This window comes from Phacochoerus africanus, chromosome 9, assembly GCF_016906955.1.
Source record: "Phacochoerus africanus isolate WHEZ1 chromosome 9, ROS_Pafr_v1, whole genome shotgun sequence".
NCBI classification, from domain to species: Eukaryota; Metazoa; Chordata; class Mammalia; order Artiodactyla; family Suidae; genus Phacochoerus; species Phacochoerus africanus.
In genome coordinates this window covers 37941405-37955141 of record NC_062552.1, presented here as the reverse complement: position 1 = coordinate 37955141, position 13737 = coordinate 37941405, and the positions used below count along the sequence as shown (strand labels likewise).

General features: G+C 52.4%; 1 long non-coding RNA gene across 1 annotated transcript; it reads right to left on the bottom strand.

The window, feature by feature from the left end:
* Positions 1-4365: 4365 nt before the first annotated feature.
* On the bottom strand, positions 4366-10774 carry LOC125135572 (uncharacterized). Its single transcript, XR_007137000.1, has 3 exons — positions 10668-10774; positions 6078-6401; positions 4366-4718 (listed from the first exon to the last, which is right to left on the bottom strand). It is a non-coding gene; the product is annotated as an uncharacterized LOC125135572 (long non-coding RNA).
* Between the last annotated feature and the right edge of the window lie 2963 nt (positions 10775-13737).

The following is a 13737-nucleotide window of genomic DNA, read 5'->3' as shown; positions in this document are numbered from 1 at the left end:
TATTGCCCTGAGTAGAGGTCCATGCAGTGTGAGAAGCTGTCCCATCCCACAGGGGCCGTGGAGGAGGGAAGGGCACCCAGAGAGGAGGTGGGGGTAGGGTGGGGCCTGGTGGCCCCTTTCGGTGCCAGGCTGGCCGCCCGGTGCTGGGCCCTGAAAGATGCTTGCAGGCCTCCCTGCGTTCCCTTTTGGGACTCAGACTCAGGCCTTGTCCACGGGGTGGGGGCTTGGGACTCCAGGCTGATTGGTGGAAAATCATTCATTAAGGATCAGGAAATGAACAATAACCTGACAAGCAGTGGACAATCTGCCATCAACTAGAACATGGTGTCTTTGGGTGACATGAGCCCCTCTCTGTTGAGGGATTTCTGAGCAGGGAGAAAGGAAGGTGCAGGGAGGGATGGGCTGAGAGGGCAGATGCTGTCCCTGCCTGGTCCCCTGCAGCAGAACCCAGTCATTCCCGGGGGGTGGGGTGGGGGAGGGGAGGTGGGGGAGGGGAGGAGGTCCCTGGGGGCCTGGAGAGGCCAAGAAAGGGCTCAGAGAAGAGAACCTCTTCTCCCTTCATGCAGTTCATCCTTCAAGGGCCAGCCCCCCCTTCCTTCCTTGTGAAGACCCGCTTGGATTTAAACCCCCATTCTGTCACTTTCTAGCCTGAAATCCTGAAGCAAGAGGCCTTCAGCTCCGTTTCCTCTACTGCAGAAGAGAGAGGGGGCGGAGGGTCTGGCAGAGAGCTGGTGAGTACACCTCCTGCGGGATCTCAGCCTTGGCATCTGATAGACCGGAGCCACAATCGTTCTCTCTCCATCACCCCAGCCCACTTCCGCCTCTTCCCCTCTCCTCCTTAGCACTCCTGTCCCTGCTCCAAGGTGTCATGGGCTACCTTTTTACGTCCTACGCACCTGGTGACTTTTGAACACATTGTATTGTTTGTTAACTGTTTAACCATTGATGCCCTATCTCTCTGACTACATAACAGACAAAGATCAGAGCCCATGATTTAGTCATGTGGGGGATTTCCTCTTGCACCAGGCCGCATGTGTTTTGCAGAGGAGAGGCACAGCAGATGCATGTTGATTTGACTTGATTATGATTTGATACCTAGTTTTAAAAAAAAAAAAGTCTGACACCTCAGGGCAAGTTGTAGAACCTATGAAGTAGCTGTGTCTCCAGTGATTGGAGGGAGAGAGCTGGGGGTCAAGTGGGGACTTGGAGAGAAAATGGGACAAGGCAGCACCCTCCCTCCTTTGGGGTCATCCCCTGTTCTCATAGGGCCGTGGCCGCCATTCTCATCACCGTGCCCTTTCTATCTGTCCACTGGGGACACCTTCAGAACTTGGTGCTCAGCACAGGAAGCTCTCCTTCCTTGGGAATCTGGAAGGCCTGGGCTTTGGGGTCTCGGCCACTGGCCCCGGAGGCTGAGGTGGGATGTGATGGAGGAAAGTCAAGGCCAAGGTGGCCTCACACTGGAAATGGCAACACCTATGGAGTATCTGCTGCAGACTGGGTACTTTTCAAGTGTATCTCTGATCCCTAACATTTTTGATTATTGTGTTTGATTTTATTATTTTCTTTCTTTTTATGGCTGTACCTGCAGCATTTCCATAGAAATTCCTAGGCTAGGGGTCGAATCAGAGCTGCAGCTGCAAGCCTACACCACAGCCATGACAACACCAGATCCGAGCTGCATCTGTGACCTGCACTGCCACTTGCAGCAATGCTGGATCCTTAACCCACTGAGGGTGGCCAGGCTCAAACCTGCCTCCTCACAGAAGCTTATATCAAGTTCTTTTTTTTTTTTTTTTTGTCTTTTGTCTTTTGTTGCTGTTGTTGTCGTTGTTGTTGCTATTTCTTGGGCCGCTCCCTCGGCATATGGAGGTTCCCAGGCTAGGGGTTGAATCGGAGCTGTAGCCACCGGCCTACGCCAGAGCCACAGCAACGCGGGATCCGAGCCGCGTCTGCAACCTACACCACAGCTCACAGCAACGCCGGATCGTTAACCCACTGAGCAAGGGCAGGGACCGAACCCGCAACCTCATGGTTCCTAGTTGGATTCGTTAACCACTGCGCCACGACGGGAACTCTCTATATCAAGTTCTTAATGTGCTGAGCCACAATGGGAACTCCCCGTGTTTGTCTTCAAAGAGAAGGCCGTGCAGAAGAATAGATGTAGGGTGGGTATAAGGGGAGAGAAGAGAGAATCTTTTTTTTGTTTGTTTTTAATTGGCGTAGAGCTGATTTACAATGTCGTATTAGGTTCAGGTTTATAGCAAAGCAAAGCAGTTGTACATACACACACATCTCTTCTTTTTTCCATATAGGCTATTACAGACCATCGAGTGGACCTCCCTGTGCTATACAGAAGGACTTCGTTAGTTGTCTGTTTTCTATGAGAGAGTCTTCATAAGTCCCTGATTGTGAGTGGCGACCGGCAGGGCCCATGGAGTGGGACTCACATATGTTCCTGGGCTCCTTCCCCCTGGGTCGCTGGAGTCCACTCCATGCCTGGCCTGGATTCCGGGGCCCACCTCCTTCCTGGTTCTCCTGCACCCCCTCTTCTCTCTGGCCTTCTCTCTTCTCTGACCCTCTGCTCTTGACCCTGACTCTCCAGCCCCTAAGGTTTCCTCTCATGGCCGTTAGGCAGCAGGGAGTCCCCGGAGCTAGGCTCCTGAAAGGCTAGAGTGAGGCTGGATCTTTTTTTTTTTTTTTTTGCATTTTTAGGGCCATACCTGTGGCATATGGAGGTTCCCAGGCTAGGGTCCAATCAGAGCTACAGCTGCCGGCCTACACCACAGCAACGTCATATCTGAGCCGTGCCAGATCCTTAACCCACTGAACGAGGCCAGGGATCGAACCTGCAACCTCATGGTTCCTAGGCAGATTCGTTTCCGCTGCACCATGAAGGGAACTCTGAGATGTATGTTCGGTATGCACTACCAGGGTTTCCCCAGCAGGACTGAGCCCATCCAAGGCGCTGACTTGATAACCCATTTCAATACCTTCCTTGTCTTCCTTATTCGACTCCCCCATTTCTTCTCCAGTGTTTCCTTTACCTCCGAAATCAACCACGTGTACTGGAATTGGTGTCTCAGGCCTGCCTCTGGGGCAACCCAGCCTAAGGCACCTGGGTACTGGTATTATCCTCATTTTACAGAAGACAGGACCAGAGCTCCAAGAGGTTGAAACTCACACACAGTTTCACAATTACATAAGCCAAGTGCCTGCATTCACTCCCTGGCTTGTACACACAGGAACGGCCACTGCATGGCTCTACCATATGGCTTCTTGAGGGCCGTTCCCCTTTGCCCCCAGAGTCTGGTTCAAGGCCATTCCCTTTGGTTTTCAGCCTCGAGAGGTAAGAGGTGAGGGACAGCATGGGTCTGGCATACCCTGGCCGGAAGTGGGGAGTGTTTCCAGATCACCCCACCCTCCCTGCCTCCCCGTGGGTCCCTGGCCAGTGGTCAGAGCCACTGGATCACAGACAGAGAACACCTACACGGCTGGACATAGGTTAAATGGAAACAAGTGAAAGCTACCTGGAGTGCTGGAAAAGGAGAGAAGAGAGAGCCAGGAGCACAAGGAGAGGGTGGACGGGGGGCTGAGGAATCATTCCACGCCTTTGCATTACGCAAGGATCAGACTGCCTTGCATGCAGCAACCCCTATAAAAGAGGGGGAATTGGGGGGAAAAAAATTTAAAAAGGAGTTCCCATTGTGGCACAGTGGAAAGGAATCCAACTGCTATTCCTGAGGATGCGGGTTTGATCCCTGGCCTCACTCAGTGGGTTAAGGATCTGGCGTTGCCATGAACTGTGGTGGCTTAGATCCCATGGTGTTGCTGTGGCTGTGGTGTAGGCTGGCAGCTGAAGCTCCAATGCAACCCCTAGCCTGGGAACCTCCATATGCTGCAGGTGCTGCCCTTAAAAAAGAAAAAAAGAAAAAAAGAAAAAAAAAACAAACAGAAAAAAAAAAGAGGAGAAACTGGGGTGAGAGCTCAGAAAGGGTTTCTTGATCATGGAGTTTGCCTTGGTCTCTGCAAAGTCCCTTGCTAGGAACCTCAGGCCCAAAGGAGAAACTGACCAGTCTCTTCTGAGTGTGGCGGTGGACCCAGCGTGGGGATGACCTGAGCCACAAAAGATAGAAGTTACACGGAGGAGTCTCTGCTGTGGCGCAGTGGGTTAAAAATCCAATGTTGTCTCTGTGGGAGGCATGGGTTCGATCCCCAGCCTGGTGCAGTGGGTTAAGGATCTGGTGTTTGCCGAAGCTGTGGCATAGGTTGCAGCCACAGCTCGGATTTGATCCCTGGCCTGGGAACGTCCATATGGCACGGGTGCAATCGAGAAGGAAAAAAAATTTACGCGGCAAGAACATCTTGCAATTTTCTACTTGTTTGGTTTTCACAACACCTTTGTCTTAATTTCCGTTCTCGGGAGACTGACTGACATAGGGATTGGAGGAGTGGGTGTAGGGAGCCGGGGAGGGGAGCGGCGGGTGGGAAGCCAACTGGGAGCGTTAGCCTCCACTGTGAGCGAGAGGGCACGGTCCCACTCGGAAACCCAGGAAGATGTTTGAGACATGCCTCGAGGTGTCCATACTACGGGGCCAGAAGCTGGGGTATTTATCCAGCAACTCCTTCTTTGCCATCGGTGGAGGGCTGCTTTCAGACACAGTAACTCTCCAGCGCTTCTGGCTTGTCTTGAGCCTGAGCCAAGGGTGTTTCCATGGCTAGGAAAAAAAAAAAAAAGAAAGAAAAAAGAAAGAAAACCCTCAGGCAAAGAGCAGGTGTTGGCAGTAAGCAGCCTTCTCCATTTGGAGGTAAGTGCCGAGAGAAGTGGGCAGAACGCCAGCACCTGCCACACGCTGCCCTCCTTCTCCTTCTCTTTTCCATGTGCCTTTGCGGCTTTGTGTCATCTCCCTGTCCCTTCTTAAAAGCTTCGTGTTCTTGGAGTTCCTGTCTTGGCTCAGTGGTTAACGAATCCGACTAGGAACTATGATCCCTGGCCTTGCTCAGTGGGTTTGATCCCTGCCCTTGCTCAGAGGGTTAAGGATCCGGCGCTGCCGTGAGCTGTGGTGTAGGTCACAGACACGGCTCGGATCCCGAGTTGCTGTGGCTCTGGCGAAGGCCGGTGGCTACAGCTCCAATTCGACCCCTAGCCTGGGAACCTCCATATGCCGAGGGAGCGGCCCAAGAAATGGCAAAAAGACAAAATAAATAAATAAATAAATAAATAAATAAATAAATAAATAAAAATAAAAGTTTGGTGTTCTCAAAGCGTCAGCCTTGGCCCATGGTTCTCAAGCTACGCGTCCTCTTGGACAATCAATCCTGTGTTCGCTCATGGGTTTAACTCCCATCTGTGGGTTGGTGACTCCAAGCATGGTCACTGCCTTGGACCTCACTCCCCCTGCCATGTCCAGGAGCCTGCAGTGATGGCAAACCCTGCACACCCCGGACCCCAGTCATCATCTCTATCCAAGGTCGTGCCCACATCTGCATTTTCTCCCCAGTGGTGGCATCGCGATCAACTCAGTCACTCTGGAAACGAGGACTCAGCCTTTGGTTCCCCCGCATGCTTCCTTTTCACATCCAGTCAGTCACCATGTCCTAGGGATGTGGCTTCCAAAGTATTTCTTAGAGTCATTCCTTCCTCTCCACCCCCACTCCAACTGCCATTGGCTGCACCCTCTTCTTTTTTTTTTTTTGTCTTTTTAGGGCCACACCTGCAGCATATGGAGGTTCCCAGGCTAGGGGTGGAATTGGAGCTGCAGCTGCCGGCCTGCGCCACAGCCACAACACCACCAGATCCCAGCTGCCTCTCCGACCTACACCACAGCTCACCGCAACACCAGATCCTTAACCCACTGAGCAAGGCCGGGGATTGAACCTGCGTCCTCATGAAAACTAGTCAGATGCATTTCCCTGAGCCACAGTGGGAACTCCTAGACCCTCTTCTACCTGGGATAGTCCAGTAGCCTCCTAACTGACTCCCACTTCTAACCTGATCCCCTCCCCACCTCCTTTGGGTCCATCCGCCACAGTGGTCAAAGGATTCAATCTATAGTGCCAACTTGAACTTGTCATACCTTGTTCAAGACCCAGTCCCTCGGGGCCAATTTTAAGCACCTCCATCTGGTGCAACACGCACAAGGTGTCCTTTCTTGAATCTTCAGTGGCCACTCCCAGCTCGGCCACGTCAGTCTTCTGGCATACACTAGGCTCTTTCCTCTCCGGCTGTGCCCTCTGCTTGGAAGACCTTTCCTTCCCCGTGCTTTCCCAGCTGACTCTAAGCCGTAGCTTAGATGACACCTCCTCTTGGAGGTTTTCCTTGAATGCTCCGAGCTGGATTAGACACTCTTCTGCTGTGCTCTTGTATTGGTGCAAGCATCAGAAACTTCACAGCAAACAGGCTTAAATAACAATAGGGGAGTTCCTGTCATGGCACAGGGGAAACGAATCCAACTAGGAACCATGAGGTTGCGGGTTCGATCCCTGGCCTCGCTCAGTGGGTTAAGGATCTGGCATTGCTATGGCTGTGGTGTAAGCCGGTGGCTCAGCTCCGATTAGACCCCTAGCCTCGGAACCTCCATATGCCATGGGTGTGGCCCTATAAAGACAAAAAACAAACAAACAAACAAACAAAAAACCCAAGAGGAATAGATTGACCCGTGTGAACTGAAACACAAGGAGCAGGGCTTGCTGCAGGTGAAGTGTGATCCAGGGGCTTAAAAAAATGATGCCGTTAGGTTCTCTGCATTGCTAATCCTGCCTTACCCTGGGTGGGCTTCATTCTCAGAGTCCTTGGAAGGAGTCCCATAGCTTCAGACTCACATCCTGCTCAGTTCAGTGCAATGAACTGTTCAAGAAAATGCTGGCTTGTTGGGACCTGTCTGGGGATTTCCTTGCCCCTCTAGAAACCAATCAAATATCCAAGGGCTTAGAGGGTTCTACTTGCATGGCTGGCACTCCATGGCCAGCTTATTTCTGTAATGGCAGAGTTCAGGAGTGGAGACAGAGACTAGCAAAATTTTTTTGGTCATTTCAGGGCCACACCTGCAGCATATGGAGGTTCCCAGGCTAGGGATTGAATCAGAGCTGCAGCTTCTGGCCACAGCCACAGCAATGCCAGATCTGAGCCCCGTCTGCAACTCACACTATAGCTCACGGCAGCCACGGATCCTTAACCCACTGAGCGAGGTGAGGGGTTGAACCTGCGTCCACATGGATGCTAGTCAGTTTTGTTTCTCCTGAGCCACAAAGGGAACTCCAAACTTTTTTTGGTAAAGGAACAGACAGTAGATATCTTAGGCTTTGGGGGCAGAGGCAAAATTGAGGTTATTTATGTAGTGAACTTCATAACAAGAAGGCAAAGAAATTTCCACACAATTCTTATTGATGGAATTACAATTACAATAATAGCTGAATACATTTTTTTTTTTGTAATAAAAGGTCTTTTAATGAGAAGAAGGGGACATTTTTGGTGGGAGGAGGGATAATGTTTTGCTTAAGTAGCCTTCAAAATAAAGGCTCCTTACCATCAGATTGATGGCAAATGTTCATCTATAAAAATTAGTCTTAGTTCACAGACTAGACTAAAACAGTCAGGATTCAGTCCAGGGACCACAGTTTGCAGACCCCTCCCCTGAATTAAATCAAATCATTATCAAGCTAAGAGGCTGTGGGAAGATGGAGAAAGAGATGGCAGACCACTCTGATGGTGGAGACCATATGGGTACTGTAGGTCCTTGAATATGGGGCTACCTTTGTAGTGCACCATTCATAGAGTCTGGCCATGAGGGTGTTTTTTAAGACATTCCTTGTTCTCTCTCTTACTCTTTTTTTTTTTTTTTTCTTTTCATGGTGACACCTGGGGCATATGGAAAGTCCTGGCCTAGCAGTTAAAAGGGAGCTGCAGCTGCTGGCCTACACCACTGCCACTGCGACATGGGATCCAAGACACATCTGTGACCTATGCCACAGCTGGCAGCCAGGCTGGATCCTTAACTCACTGAGGGAGGCCAGGGATCGAACCTGCATCCTCAGGAACATGTGTCAGGTTCTGAACCCACTGAGCCACAAGGGGAACTCCTAAGACCTTTCTTTATAAGACAAGTTCAGGCCATTAGGCCACCTGATGCTGACGCCACCCCTATAACATAGGCAGGGCAAAGGTGGCTGTAACCTTTTTACAGAGAGCAAACTGGGGCTCAAAGAGGGGTGATGTGTCTGAGCTTTCCCAGCAAGGCTGCTCTAGGCTACCTTTGAGGATTCTAAGACATGGCCTTGGGACAAGTGCTTTGTTGTGTGACAACTGAGATGGCGTGGTACCTCCTGGTGCGGGAGCAGAGGCTGGGCCAGCAGGAATATATGCTGGTCTGTACACAGCCCCAGAGGCTGGGTCTCCAGAGGGCCCTGTGACATCCGGCGGTCCACGGGGGTGGACGTGATCCACAAAGGTGCTCAGGAACCCAGTTCTGTTTTACAAATCTCTGGGCTTAAGTCTGTCTCCCTTCTAACTTCCCGAGCAGGACAGGTGATACCGGCTCGGTAACCCTGAGCTAGAGAGAAATTTGGCTTCAGGCAAGAATGCTCAGAGCACAAATAAGGAGTCTGACCCCTCACCTTACTGCCTCCAGCCTCGAGGCCTGGCCTCAACGCAGTCCCAGAAGAGCACTCCAGGTCATGCAGGCCAGGGTGGGGTTTAAACTTTGATGCTGGGGTGACCTCAGGGTGGGGGACGGCCGTGGGCAGCCATCTCTCAGCAGGACCCTCTCAGCCCTCCTCTAGGGCTGACCTGGCCTCAGACGGGGCGGCCCAAGGTCAGGGAAGAATCTGGGAATGTGCAGAGGCAGCCAGAAGTGAAGGATGCTTGTTGGGATCTTCCCAAGATGACGATACATAGCAAGTGTGTGCTCGCTGGTACACAGACACACACATCCATGGGTCTCAGACATGGATTTGCACACTCCTGTAGGCAGACGGTCACACCCATACAGAGCTTCACTGCCAAGATCTCACAGGCGCGCACACACACACACACTCCTCCGGTTTCCCACACTTATTTTCACACTCCCAGGCTCACGCCACACACTCATACACACCAGTACTAGTTTCTTGGTGTTGCTGTAACAAAGTGCTGTACCCTGGATGGCGGAAAACAACAGACCTTTGTTCTCGTCTCTCAGTTTTGGAAGTTGTAAGTCCAAAGCTAAGGTCCTGTCTGAGACCTGTGGTGGGGGATCCTTCTTTGCCTCCTTTTTTTTTTTTTTTTTGTCTTTTTAGGGCCGCTCTTGGGGCATATGGAGGTTCCCAGGCTAGCGATCAAACTGGAGCTACAGCCTCTTGCCAACGCCAGAGCCACAGCAACACTGGATCCAAGCCAAGTCTGCGACCTACACCACGGCTCACAGCCACGTCAGATCCTTAACCCACTGAGCGAGGCCAGGGATCGAACCCATATCCTCATGGAACCACTAAACCACAAAGGGAACTCCCTTTCTTCGCTTCTTGCCAGTTTCTGGCAGCTCCGGCCTTCCTTGGCTGATCTATGCATCACTTCAGTTCTCTGCCTCCATCTGCACGTGGACATGTGCTTCTGTGTTTTCTTTTCTCTTTAGGGCCAGAGGCACATGAGGTTCCCAGGGGTCGAATCGGAGCTACAAGTGCTGGCCTACGTCACAGTCACAGCAACGTGGGATCCGAGCCGTGTCTGCGACCTACACTCTGGCTCACGGCAACACCAGATCCTTAACCTACTGAGTGAGACCAGGGATCGAATCCGCGTCCTCATGAATCCTGGTCGGATTCTTAACCCGCTGAGCCACGACGAGACCACCTACCTGGACGCCTTTTGATCAGGTTTCTAGTTATTGCGTGAGGGGCCACCTGACTTGAGTCTGACCTTATCTGAACCGCTTCCCTCTGCACCGACCCTGTTTCCAAGCAAGTTTATATTCTGAGGCTCTGGGGCGGGGGTTAGGACGTCAATGTATTTTTTGGAGGGAAATACAATTTGACACATAACAACCCCTTATGGCCATAAAATCTCCCATGTACGTGTCATACCCCCAGAGTGACACACAGATGTATACGCTCTCAAAGTCACACAGACACATGTTCACACTTTCTTACAGTCACAAAAATCACACCCCCCACGTATGCCACCAGGATCACACACACACACACACACACCCGTACACACACTCACAGGCACACACTTTCCTTCAGCCTCCGTCTTACAGTCCCTCCTTCACAGGCCCGCCCACCCCGGCAGAGGCCACCCCGCAGGGGTCATGCTCCGAGACCCGCACCTTCGAGGCCTCACACTTGGCTCGTACCTTTCACATCCTCTCCCACCCACGCCGTCTCTCCCCTTCTGACTGCATCCAGCACACCCGATCCCCAAGCCACCCTCAGGGTAGGGAGGCGGCAGCCGGCTGGGCACCTAGCCCCACCCCAGCCAGGGTGCCAGGTGGAGACGCGCTTGCTGGGACCAGGCGCCCCCCCACCCCAAGCCGTCTCCATCGCAGACTCCCACTCTTCCTTCTCTGGGGCCGACAGACAGACAGACAGACGGACCCATGCACACACACTCTCACGCTCCCCCCCGCGCCCCTCCGGCAGCCCCACGGCAGCAGTCTGTTCCTCATTATGGGCCAATGCGCCTGTTTACTCACCCAGCTGGAGATGGTTAGAGAGTGATAAATAATGAAAGAGAAAACAGGCTTTTCCCCTCTGCGGCTTCTATTTATGTAACATGTGTCACAGCTCACTCACAGACTTTGTTTCGGAGCTGCTTGCAGGAAATAGTTTATTTTTTCCGGAAGGTGGCTTGGGGGGCGGGGTGGGGGGCCAGGGTTTGGGTTTCTGGTCTCACGCCCATGGGAGTTTCGGGATCTGGTTCCCAGAGCCCTCCTCCCCGTGGAGCTCTGGGAACAGACATCTCCGGCGCAGACATCACGGCCCAAGGCTGCCTTAGAACTGGGTTTTCTGACTCCACTGATTTGGAAGGAGTTGGGGGCGGCTGGGGGCCCTTCCCAGCTGCCTGCGAAACCCCTCAAACAGATGGGCTGGTTTTAAGAGCTGCACAGCTTGGGGCTAGGAGTCCCTGAAAGGAGTGGGTGGGACAAGGGGTTTCCCAGGTAGCCTGCACCTGTTAGGGGGAGGGTGCAAAACGATTCCATCTAGAAACTATGAATAACAGATCCCTGCCTTGTGTCCACTTAGCGGTCTCACCTCTGTGGGCCGAGGCTTTGGGACTTTGACCTGTTGCTTCCCAGATGAGGAAGTTGAGGAACAGGGACTCAGAGGGACTTGCCATGGTCTGCTCCCCTGGTTATGAACAGCCAGGACTTCAAACTCACCCATCTCATTATCCCCCATCCCCATCCCAGGGCACTGCCCTCTGAAGAGTTCTCGTCCACTTAATGCACACTAAGGCGGCGGCGGGGGGGAGTAGTTGTAAGGGTGTGGGGGTTTGGGATGTGGGGGAATGTGAGCTGTCAGCGATCTGAGAGTACCTCCATCCGTCTTCCCCCGACACCAAGGTGTATATACTTTCTGGGGATGCTCCAGGGAGGGAAGAAGCAGCAGGAAGCTGTTCTGCTTCCCCGTCCCCAGTGCAGGGAAGATCTTGGGAGGTTTGAAGTCAACCTGTGCCCCCTGAACCTGTCTCTTTGGATGCCAGCCAAGGAGCTCATGCCTTCTTTGGCGCCTCAGCGGGGTCCCAGGCCACCTGCTGGGGAAACTGCTGAGGTATAGACCCTAGGGAATGCAGAGTCTACTGTGGAAGCTGGACTGGGAGGCCCCCAGCTCCCAAAGCTGTGTGTGTGTGTGCGCGTGTGCGTACAGGTGACATGGGATCCATCCTGCCTGGTGGCCTCAGGGATTCTTGCCAGGACTGTCCTACCAGCCTCTCCTGGCTGGTAGGAGAAGTGGACACATTCGCAAGGCAATGACTTTTATTTTTTTGGCCACACCTGCGGTAGGCCGAAGTTCCCCAGGCCAGGGATTGAACCCATGCCACAGCAGTGACCTGAGCCACTGCAGTGACTCTGCCAGATCCTCAAGTGCCTGGTCACCAGGAAGCTCCGACAATGACTTTTACACACTCCCTGACAAGCATAAGAACACACAGTGAGGACTCAGGGCAAAAGAGGAAAAGTGTCAAGGAGGTGGCTTTCCAATTTAATGGGTGTCAAAATCACAAGGGAGCTTATGAAAGGCTGAAGCTCAGGCTCACCCCTGGGGGTTACTTCAGCAGGCGGAGCGCATCCAGGAATGGGCATGGCTGACAAGGTCCTGGGAATTCTGAGGACCGAGGGTTTCCCAAAGTCTGGGAGGTGATAGCACCCTCATGGGCCCTGGATGTACCCCTGCTCCCAAAGGCAAGAAGGGGGCATGATGGTCAAGTCCGGAGGGAATCTGACTGTCGCCCGAGAGCGGAATGGACTGGTCAGAAGAATGATAGAATTGGTTTGGTTGGAAGGAAGGGAGAGAGGGAAGAAGGAAGGAGAGAAGGAAGGAAGGGAGGGAGGGAGGAAGGAAACGAGAGTTCCCGAACACCAGTTTGGTCCCAAGCCCACTTATAAGACATTTGAATCTTGGCTTTTGGACATCCATACCCATTTCTGAAACTTAAAACACAGTCAGTGTTTCATCCTTTTCAAAAAAACTTATTTAAATTTTTTATTTTTTATTTTTTTTAATTTTTACTTTGAAAAAACATTTTATTCTTATTACCAAGTAATGCTCCTAAAGGCACACCCACCTCAGCCTGAGTCCAAACTTTTATATCAGCCCCGGCAGTTTGCACATCTTGGGGCACAGAGAACATGGCAGGCACAGTTTTAAGTGCTTTCTTTTTCTTTTTCTTTTCTTTTTAAGGCTGTACCCAAGGCCTATGGAGGTTCCCAGGCTAGGGGTCGAATTGGAGCAACAGCTGCCTGCCTACACCACAGCCACAGCCAGGCCAGATCCGAGCCACATCTGCAACCTACACTACAGCTCACGGCGATTCTGGATCCTTAACCCACTGATTGAGGCCAGGGATCGAACCTGTGTCCCCATGGACCCAGTAAGATTCATTTCCGCTGAGCTGCGACAGGAACTCCCTAAGTGCTTTCTCTGTACAATTTTATATTTACTGTACCACAATCCTGACAGGCAACTATATTCCCATTTTACTAAGGAGGACATCAAGGCTCAGAGACTTCTCTAAGGCCACTCAGCTATGCAAATCCTAGCAATGGGAAGAGTTAGTGCCTCCCCCCGCCCTTTGGCCGAACCTATGGCATGCATAAGTTCCCTGGCCACCAGGGATCGAACCTGCACCACAGCAGAAACCAGAGCCACTGCAGTGATAACACTGGACCCTTAACCCACTGAACCACCAGGGAACTCTAAGTTCGTGCTCTTTTTACTGCTCCAGGGAGGACTCCTGTTGAGAAATCAGAGTAACTTAATCCGGAAGCTGCTCTGCAGCCCTCTCTCCAAGGCTCCTTCCTTCCCCACTGAGGAATGGAGAGGTTGGATGGGGAGGTGACCTCTGTGCTACTCCTGTGGTCCCATGCCTTTGGGACCCTGTGGACTTCCACAGAGCATCCCCTCCTCAGAGCTCTCTGCCTGCAGGCAAATGCCCAGGACAGGAAGCTGAGTACCTGGGCTTCTGGTATTTAGTCCTGCAAGCACTTGTGGCTCTGAGGGGGTCCCAGGAGAGAGAGTGGCCCTGAGAGGGGGGGCTCAAGG